The 10397-nt window shown below is 38.2% G+C and overlaps 1 long non-coding RNA gene across 1 annotated transcript in view; it reads right to left on the bottom strand.

The window, feature by feature from the left end:
• Positions 1–7048: 7048 nt before the first annotated feature.
• LOC148693727 (uncharacterized) overlaps positions 7049–10397 on the bottom strand; it is a 6972-nt gene continuing 3623 nt past the window's right edge. The window contains exon 2 of the long non-coding RNA XR_015951904.1: positions 7049–9561. This is a non-coding gene — a long non-coding RNA (uncharacterized LOC148693727). The remainder of the gene's footprint in view (positions 9562–10397) is intronic.

Here is a 10397-nt window from a genome sequence, read left to right as displayed (position 1 = left end):
GGAGATCCTGTTAAAGTTTAGGTTGAAATTCACGATTGATTTGCAGCATCCAATTTTGGTTTTACTGTTTTGTTTTAGAGTTTAATTTGAGGTTAGAACAAATAAGATGATGTATTTATTTCATCTAATGAAGATAAATGTTAATTAGTGAGGTTTGAATATATGATTAATGCCTTGTTCTCAATTCAGGTACTCATGTAGCAACCTGACCAGGTAAACACCAGTGCAAAGAAACATTATATTTGAGTGATGCTCAAAATTTTAGTTTACATATATAGGCCAATGCAGATTTTACAATGTGCACTCTCAAATGCATGTAGGGTGGCGGGCAACAATTAATGTCAATAATGTACGAAGACTACTCTAAAATCCCTAGCGCCCTCGATTCCACCAGCAAGGGCAACCACGTCAGTAACGGCAATGGCAATTACGCCGCTTCAAATTCTCACGATGCACTTAAGAGCTCCCTTGCCGATCTTTAAAACCTTGATGACAGATAGACGAGGATTGGGAAAGTCTTGATCATCGTTAAGTCCAGGAATCGCCGGTGGGAAGCTCATACTGTAGCTGGATCTCGAGTTCAGGTGCCTTTCATGACAGAGGACTCGCCGCAGACGGCCATCAAGAAGCGACGAGAGAGAAGAGGGAGAGAAACACGAGGAGAGATAGGGTTTTTAATAATTTTAAATTTTTCAGATAAAAAATTCTTCACTATTTAATTTTTAAATTCAGATGGGTGATGAGTGAATCCTATTATTGCCAAGTCATCATTTAATAGTCAAACTGACAGAAAATTTAATGGAAGTCTTGTAACATCCCACATCGCCCAAGGGATTGATCCTTATGTAAATTCTCATCCCTACCAAGCATGAGGCCTTTTGGAAGCTCACTGGATTTAGGTTCCATTGGAACTTCGAAGTTAAGCGAGTAGCACGCGAGAGCACTCCCATAATGGGTGACCCACTGGGAAGTTCTCGTGTGAGTTCCTAGAAACAAAACCGTGAAGGCGTGGTCGGGGCTCAAAGCGGACAATATCGTGCTACGGTGGTGGAGCGGGCCCGGGATGTGGTGGACCTCAGGCCGGGATGTGACAATTTGGTATCAGAGCCTAACCCTGGCCGTGGTGTGCCGACGAGGACGTCGGGCCCTTAAGGGGGTGGATTGTAACATCCCACATCGCCCAGGGGAGTGATCCTTATATGTATATTCCCATCCCTACCTAGCACGAGGCATTTTGGGATCTCACTGGATTCGGGTTCCATTGGAACTTCAAAATTAAGTGAGTAGCTCACGAGAGCACTTCCATGATGGGTGACCCACTGGGACGTTCTCGTGTGAGTTCCCAGAAACAAAAACGTGAGGGCATGGTCGAGGCTCAAAGCGGTCAATATTATGCTACGGTGGTGGAGCGGGCCCGGGATGTGGTGGACCCTGGGCCGAGATGTGACAAGTCTGACATTGCAACGAATTCATAAGTTGACATTGCAATGTTTAAAACATGAGATATGAGATTATGGTTTGATCTATAATTGATATAGTTTTGTGTAATTTTACCCTTTCTTTTTATATATGGATGGCTAAATGGTCTTCAAATAGAATGAAAATTAGATGATTCTTTTATAATAAGAGAAATTAAACTACAAATATTAAAAAAAGAAAATAAGAGAGAAAATTGATGTAGCTCAAAAATGCCCAACGTGGTTCCATAGGGAGTCGAAACCATGCATAATTATTTGTTAGGACAAGCACTTGACAACTCCCCTAAGACAACATTGTGAGTTTTGTAAACATTCTTTCCATATGTAGTACTAAATAAAGGTTATTAAAATTTAGGGGCCCCTGAAAATTGAGGGCTTTGTGCAGTCACATGCCTGGCACCCTATAGGGTCGGCCCTGCCTGGGACATGAGCATTATGTTCTTTGCATGCTTCCCTAACACTTTTCGGACCTCAATAAGGTCCGAACCTTTGCGCACAAAAGAGAGTGCAATGATGTCAATCCCATTCGGAACTGCCCACTCCAAGATATCGATCTTGTCTTTCTCTGATAAGGTTGGCAGACCAACAATCACTCCAGGAAGACTTCAGTATCTGGTTTTATATCCATAGCCAACCTTTTGTAGCTCATAGAGAACATGCTCTTGTCAACGAATCATATAGTCAGTGGTGACGGTAATCTCTTTGCCCTGTTTAAGGTTTATAGGTTTCCCCTGTTCAAATATTGGGACCCTTAGTATCCAGCACAACGGCACAGTGAATTCCATGTTGTTCATATCGGTCCTGAGATTGTCAAGAGTTTCTTGATGGTAATCATGAGTATCGTGCGAGAATTTGAAGCGAGCCACATTCATCCAGGCCCTCAGGAGCTTCTCACACATCTTCACAGACCGGGAAGACAGTCCTATCGTGCACACAATCTTATTCTACGGTTGTTTCTACCCCATAGATTCAAGTACCTTCTCCATTGTTATGTTCACAAACTCACAGCAATCTACACACAAACTTCGTAGGAGAAAAAGGCTAAAGCGCAAAGGGTTTATATAGGGTTTTGAAAGAAAGGTTTTCTTCGGCATGGAAGTCATGACAAGGCGATATTTTTTTTCTTTTGTATACAATGAGGCAATATATTTTAGTGAGTATGATTTTCTCCCCCCCCCTAATTCCCTTCCCTTCCCTTTCCTTCTCTTATGCACTTTCTTTTGTCTTTCTCTCTCTATAAATAAGTCAACACAAAATGTTGACGTGGCTTAATAACTATTCAAAGAGGAAATGAGGTAAGGAGAGGGAGATTAGGATCGAAGAGAATCCTACTCCATATTTTTAGTTTAGGTACCAATGGAAAAGTCAACCAAGCAATTGTATAAACATACTATAATTCAAAATAAGATTAAGTACCTTAAACACCTCAACCTTTTAGTGTTATTTAAAACTAGTCTCAACCTTTTCAAACATTCCAAACAAGTACCCAACCTTTTTAAAAAGTCATATCTGTTAAGTTCCAGTTAATTTCTCAAACATAGGTTATATTCAATACCCACCAACTAGGATATCATGGTCAACATTAATATTAGTTGTCTCAAAATCTAAATTTCAAACATAGATTATATAATATGGAACCCCATGATCAAACAGGTATTGAATTGGATCAAAAATGGACCCATATTAAATTACATCAGGGGGACAATCTCCTAAAAGAAGAGGGTTAAAATTCAAATAGGGTTTCAAGGAGCTTGTTTTTGCTCATGTCATTTCCTCATTCGCCGATTCTCAGCTCGTAAAGATTTCAATTCTTCTTTGTAGATAGTGACGATGGTAGTGGCCACATCATGACAGTCCATACCATTTCGGCAACATCTATGACCTTCTTCTTGATGTTGGCGGCTTGAGATGTAGGGTGTAGTTGTGGTTTTGCATTGGGTTTAGAGGTAATGGCATGATGGGAGTGGTGGTGACCGTTAGTTGGTGGAGGCTTTGCTTTCATGACTTTCTATTGACTTGGAGACAAAGTAAGCCCTAGTTAATTTAACAGATTTTTATCTGGGGCTCAACGGATGTGGCATTCAATAGGTTGGGTACTTATTTGGAATGTTTAAAAAGGTTAAGATGATTTTGAAATGACATTAAAAGGTTGGGGAATTTTGGGTACTTAATCCTTCAAAATAGCTACATGATTGTCACTTAATTCAATCATGTTTTCTGATCTGCCAACCTTTTTCCATAACCGGTCGATCAAATTTTCCTGCAATCGATCAATCAATTATCAAGCGACCTGCCAATCAAATTTTCCATTCTCAATGTGACCGTCCAACAATGAAATATGTTAAGTGACAATTTTTCTCATAAGTTCTTTATTGTGTATACATGCTAAAAAAATAAGCTCACACAACAAAACATATTTGAGGATGAAAAGGTTGCACCTATTATTATTTTTTATGTCATTATTGAACAGTGATTTACAATTTTCTAACACTATGATGGTGACAGGCAACAATTCCAATATTAGCACCAGTGGCATGTGGTTCATGTGTAATGAGGTAAAAATTTAAATATACTTATACTTATACATATATTGGCCCACAATTGTGTCTTAAAAATTAGGGTAAATTACACAGAACTACCTCAATTATTGGGTCATTAACAGTTTCATACTTCGTCTTTAAAAAGTTTCAATGTCATACCTCCTCTACGAATTTGTTACAATTTCATACCTTCCGTCAGTTGTCTGTCAATTCCTCCATTAAAATGCTGACGTGGCAAGTGACGGGACCCATTTTCTATTAAAATATTTTAAAAATATTTAAAATATATATTAAAAAAGAAAAAAAAGAAAAAAAAAAAGAAACCCAAACCCAGATCCCATCCCCTATTCCCATCTTCCTCATTCGTCCCCCCTTCTAAACCCAGAACCCCCTCCCTCGTGCCCTCTCTTCCTCCTATGGTGCTCCTCCCCCTCCCCCTCCCCCTCCCCCTCCTTCTCCTCCTCTTCTTCCGCACCCACCCTCTTCCCTCCTATACACACCTCACTCCTTAAATCCACACCCACCCTCTTCCCTTCTATATACACCCCACTCCTTAAATCCACACACATTCCCCCCATTCAAAACCCTCAGTTCGTCTTCCCCCCACCCTATTCCCCCTACCCGAGCCCAACCTACAGTCCAGAAAAAAAAAAGAAAAAAAAACCCAGATTCCTTCTTCCTCAACCCCCTTTCCCTGCACCCACCCTCTCGGGGAAGATGAAATGGTTTTTTTTTTAGTGAAGCAGGAGGAGGAGGAGGAGGGGAAGGGGAGGGGGAGGAGGAGGGGCAGGGGAGGGGGAGGAGCACCATGGGAGGGAGGAGGAGATGGAGGAAGAGAAGGCGCGAGGGGGTTCTGGGTTTCGAAGGTGGGGGACGGATGGGGAAGATAGGAAGGGGGGATGGGATATGGGTTTGGGTTTCTTTCTTTTTCTTTTCTTTTTTAATATTTGTTAAATATTTTAATAGAAAATGGGTCCCGTCACTTGTCAGGTCAGCATATTAACGGAAGAATTGACAGATAACTAACGGAATGTATGAAATTATAACAAATTCGTAGATGAGGTATGACATTGAAACATTTTAAAGACAAGGTGTGAAACTGTTAATGATTCAATAGTTAAGGTAGTTCTGTGTAATTTACCTTAAAAATTAATAATGGGATGAAATTGGCAGCCTTCCTTAAATTTTGTCTATTTCTTTAGAATATATATTAAAATTGGTATTTAATCTAAATTTATATCTAAACTATTCTAATTACTTGAAATGATGATATTTGAACTTGGGTATCTACAATATTGGGCCGTCCTAGCCCGACTTGTCTAATCCACATCTGTTTCTTGGTTTACATGTATTTTTTAGTGTTTTCTCATAGTATATTAATAAATTTAACCTAAAATATGATAATATTTGATCTGGCTATGAGCTTATTCCCTAGTAATTTATATATGTATGCCTCCCGGCCCTCATCACCTATGGAGGCATGACTTACTGTTCCTAACTGGTTGGAATTTGGAGGGCGCAATAGAAACTACTCAGCTACTTACTTAGGATAGACGTGCATACTCATATTGGTTAGAAAATGTATTTTATGTTTATACATTCGAATTTGAATTCTTTGTGTGTATTTAAGTGATAAATTAATTTAAAGTAGAATATCTACTTGTATAAAATAAAAAATAAACGTAGATATTAACCCAATTGCAAATATTTTAGAAACATACCATATTGAGATGATTGGGTCAATTAATAGCTAGGGTTCTCATTTATCATTTTATTTTATGCTTCTTCTACCCTCTACAATTTTTTTGTCAACCATCAATTTTTTAATTTAATGTTATATTTTATGTGGAACAAATTAATTTTTTGCTTAAAAATTAGGATTTGACCTTCAGATGATGATTGTATTAAATACATGTAAATATTATAGCTAATTTCTAAAAATTAATATATTTCAGTCTTATGTATTTGTAATGTGGTTTGATTTGATACCATATGTGTATGTAATGTGGATCATGTTAATATCGAATGTATAAAAAATGTGGAAATATATATATATATATATATATATATATATATATATATATATATATATATGTAAGTGCCTATGCGTTGATTGTATTTGGATTTTTTTAAAGATACATTTATTCTACCTCAGCACTAGGTTTTATGACTGTCAAATTGTTTTATGGATTCAAGTTTTTATGATGGTAATATGCAAGCTTTCAAAATTCAAAATATATAATTGATCAAATAATGCATTTAAGCAAGATTTTAAAAATTGTTCTCCTTATCTATATAAAAGGGTAAATTCATCACTAGAAACATTCAACCCTAAAATAACAAGAGTGATGATAAATCCACCCTATTGTCTTATCTTCCCACCCCACTAGTTTATAAAAAATTTACTACCATTTTTACCCTTTTGTAAAATTACATCAAAGGACCTAGGAAAATCTCCCGACCCACGCTCACATCACCGAGGAGGCCTACGCCATCATGGCTATCAAGTGCGTCCCCGCTGACATTTGATCCCAGGGCGGCTGTCGCCCGAATGTCCAACCCCTAGAGAGGGAAAGAGAGAGAGAGATCGCAAACCACCACGACCACCACCACCGTCAAACTCATACGCTCTCGGTCACCAACAACCGTAACACCTTGTTGGGTCCCTTCATCAATCTCAAACTGCTCCAACAAAATCGAGTTCTCAGACCCACTATCTGCCTCCATAATATTGACGACAGCGGCTGATGGTCTAGTTATTCCAGGTTAAGTCTCGCGCGTAGCAGCCGCATCTCGAGATCGTTCCATGGTTGTTTATTGTTATGTTCAGATTTTTCATAAAGTTGGTATTAGGGGTTCAATAAACCCATCATCATTCGATTTGCATGTTGTAGATGTAGATGGAATTTCAAGGAGAGAACCTTTCATGTCCAATGACGACTGCACAGTCCAAGTCTACATTGAGAAAGAATCAAAGAATAATAAAGGATGGAGCCAAATGTAGAACTAGAAAGAGAAACTTTAGAGATAGAAAAGAAAGTTCTGTATATTTGAGGAAAATGACAGCTAACTAAGTTGAAGTGCATTATATACTAAACAATACAAGCTTACTGAACCATAAGTAACTAATTAACCAACTAACAAATCATTTAACCACCTAACAAACATTCTAACAACCTAGGCTGATGTGGCATTGATTACACAGTAACTAATAATCAAGAAACCTCTGTTTTCGTCCCCCCTTAATCTCAGCTAGGTTACCAAGCCTAAGATTGCAACAATGTGAGCATGAGATAAACTGTTGAGTCCTATAATTTGAGACATCTGCTTCTTATTGATCTTTGCAATCTCCAAACTGGCCTACCTTGCACCAGGTCTAACATATGTCTCCTCTGCTATGCCTGCCAATCATGTATCAAAGTTTTTGGCACTAATGTTTGCGCATTATCCTTTTGTTTTAATCAGACAACCACATGAAGTAGCAGCAATAGAAATGAGAATTTCCAGAAAGCGCAAAACCCAAGACCTCCATCTCTTGTGAATACTCTAAGTTGTTAAATAATGCACCACTATCTGAAATAGAAAGCACATAGAGCTAAACATGCTATCAATGTCATTAGACTTATTTTTTGCATCAACAACCATATCATCTTCTATATCATCAACCACAACTCAAATAGTTTCCTCTTTGTGGACTTTTCTTCAAGAAAATTCACAAACAACTTGCATCTTGCTAAAGCACCATCCTGTTTAATAGAATCCCTTATTAAAGGAGTGTGATTTGCCAGATCATTCTAAGAACACTTGACGTCATACAAACTGAAAAACTTTAGCAAGTAAACTAGTGGATTGAAATCATGACACCCTTCCTTTGCCTCTAACAAGAGCTTCACAAAGAACATCCTTCTATAAAAGAGTCATAGCACACCCTCATGCCGATATACAAATTCTTACAGGATTACCCTTTGTGGGATTTACCGTCAACATCTCATTCAACATTGGCTTCGGCCTTTAATATTTACAAACAGAAAATTAACAAACTATAGTGTGGCATCGGCCTTAACTATAGTACCACGGGATCGCCCTTTGTGGATTTTACCAGAAACAACTCCTTTTTAACAATGGCATTGGCCTTCACAATTTCAACAATAGAAAATTAACATCTATGTATGATTACCCTTTGTGCAATTTACCTATTCATAACATGGGATTACCCTTCGTGGGATTTACCGTTAACAACTTCTACAAACTTCATATTTTTCTTAAACACGTATAATCGGACTTATAGTAGACGCATGCTAACAACTGAGCTGGTTAAACTCAACATTATAGGCTGTTATAAGCTTCTGAACAATTCAAACCCAATAAAAAGATAATAGAATTTAAGTGAGGCAGAGAGACAGAATTGGACACATAAAAATTGCACAGTTCATGGTTCGAAAATCCAGCAAACCAAATGAAGTCCATGACAAACACTAATCTTGAAGCAATGAAGAATCTTGAACCCAAATATCAAAAACAACTTGAAGAACCTAGAAAAGACGCACTAGAAAGATGATTTCATGCTTTTAAATCTCAACATCTCAACTTAAATGGCTTTTTGCCCAGAACAACAAACTAATTAATTTACGCAATACTAAAAGAATCAAAGCAAGTAACTAAGAAACTTAACCTTCACATAAAACTTTTGAGCTGGGCATTTCGTCAAACACCTGGTCTGCACATAGGTCTAAACTTTCATAAATTGATGACCCATATGTGATCCTTTGAGAATTACAACATACCAAAGAGAGATTGAAGGTATGGATTTTATTGATAACTAATATACCCTCTGATGTCAACTAATCCATGTGATCATTTTCACCCAACAACGTTGTGGCAGTTACCCAGATGAGCAACACACACACTCGCCTCTCATCAGCAAGAGAACATGAAAAAGAAGCAATGAATCAACGGTGTAAAGAAAGCAAACTCTGCTCTCAGTCGCAGAAACCTGAACCATAGTGGACCCGAGCCATTCAAGACCTTGATGAAAATATGAAAAAATCCCCAATTCAAGAACCGAAAATTCTCACGTCTATATTGGCCTAAAGAATCAAGGGATTCACATGTACAAATCTTCAAGAACATGAAATTGAACCAAGAATTCAGAATGAAATCATACCCAAACTCTAAATATATCACCTTGCTGAATTTTTCATTGACGCGTGGGATCGAATTAGGCAAGAACCCATTAGCCAACTGCGTTTAGATCATGCTACAATTTGAAGACTCACTATGATTTCGAAAACCCAGATATCACTTTATTTCTGAAATCACAGACTACGCATGGAAGATGAAAAACCCAGATGTGATCTTGACGTTGTTGTGTAAAAATTAGGCACAAGAGGGACAATTCGAATGAGCAGTGCGAGGCCTTGATTGAAGGGTTGAATAATGCTCCTTCTTGAAACCCAATGACAGTAGCAATAGTAGTAGCAGTCATCGAATGAGATGAAGGGATTCCACTGGATCCAAAAAAAATAAAAAATTGCTTGAAATCCCTGTTGAGAATCAATGTCAATTGTAGGTGAAGTAGGTGGATGTTGTAGGTGAAGTAAGTGTGTGAGGTTGGTGAAGTAAGTGTGTGAGGTTGGTGAAGTAAGTGGAGGTTGTAGGTGAAGTAGGTGGATGTTGTAGGTGAAGTAAGTGTGTGGTGTAGCTTTCATTTGGTTTGCTATAAATACCCAAGTCCTCAAGCATTGTAAATCATCCAAGGAGAAACAAAGCCTAGAGCTAAATAAGAAAAGCTTTGCTAATTAGTTTGTTTTGTGAGCTTTCTTTAAGAGTGTGCTCTATTTTCTTCTTCTTGGGATCATTAGAGTTATCTTGGATACTCTTCTTATTCAACAATTGGTATCAGAGCCAAGTCGGTCAGGGATCGTTCTTGGTAGAGCATTGGTTGTAAAGTCTCTTGAAATTCCGAGTATGCTCTGTGGTTGCAGTTTTGACTGATCTTCCACATCAGAAAAGATTTCTTGAGATTATTGCTGGGGTTATCACAAACCTTGAGAGGGAGCTTCTTTGTGTCGAGAGTAGTGTATTACTCTGCACGGTAGTCACTCAAGCTTGTTCGGTGTAGTCAAAGTCTTGCCGATACAATGGGTGATCTTCAAGTTGTTGGAGGAATCAAGAAGCTCAACAACCAAAACTATAACACGTGGGCAACGTGTATAGAGTCTTACCTTCAAGGTCAAGACTTGTGGGAGGCTATCGGTGGTAGTGAAGTTACACAACCGGCAGCGGAAGATGCTAACGGCGTCTTGCGGAAGTGGAAAATTAAAGCAGGCAAATCAATGTTTGCCTTAAAGACCACAATAGAAGAAGAAATGTTGGAGCA

The sequence above is a fragment of the Pyrus communis genome, chromosome 10 (genome assembly GCF_041283825.1).
Source record: "Pyrus communis isolate YQ-2024b chromosome 10, ASM4128382v1, whole genome shotgun sequence".
NCBI classification, from domain to species: Eukaryota; Viridiplantae; Streptophyta; class Magnoliopsida; order Rosales; family Rosaceae; genus Pyrus; species Pyrus communis.
Note: the sequence above shows the minus strand (reverse complement) of the source record. Positions and strands in the feature narration are given on the sequence as shown.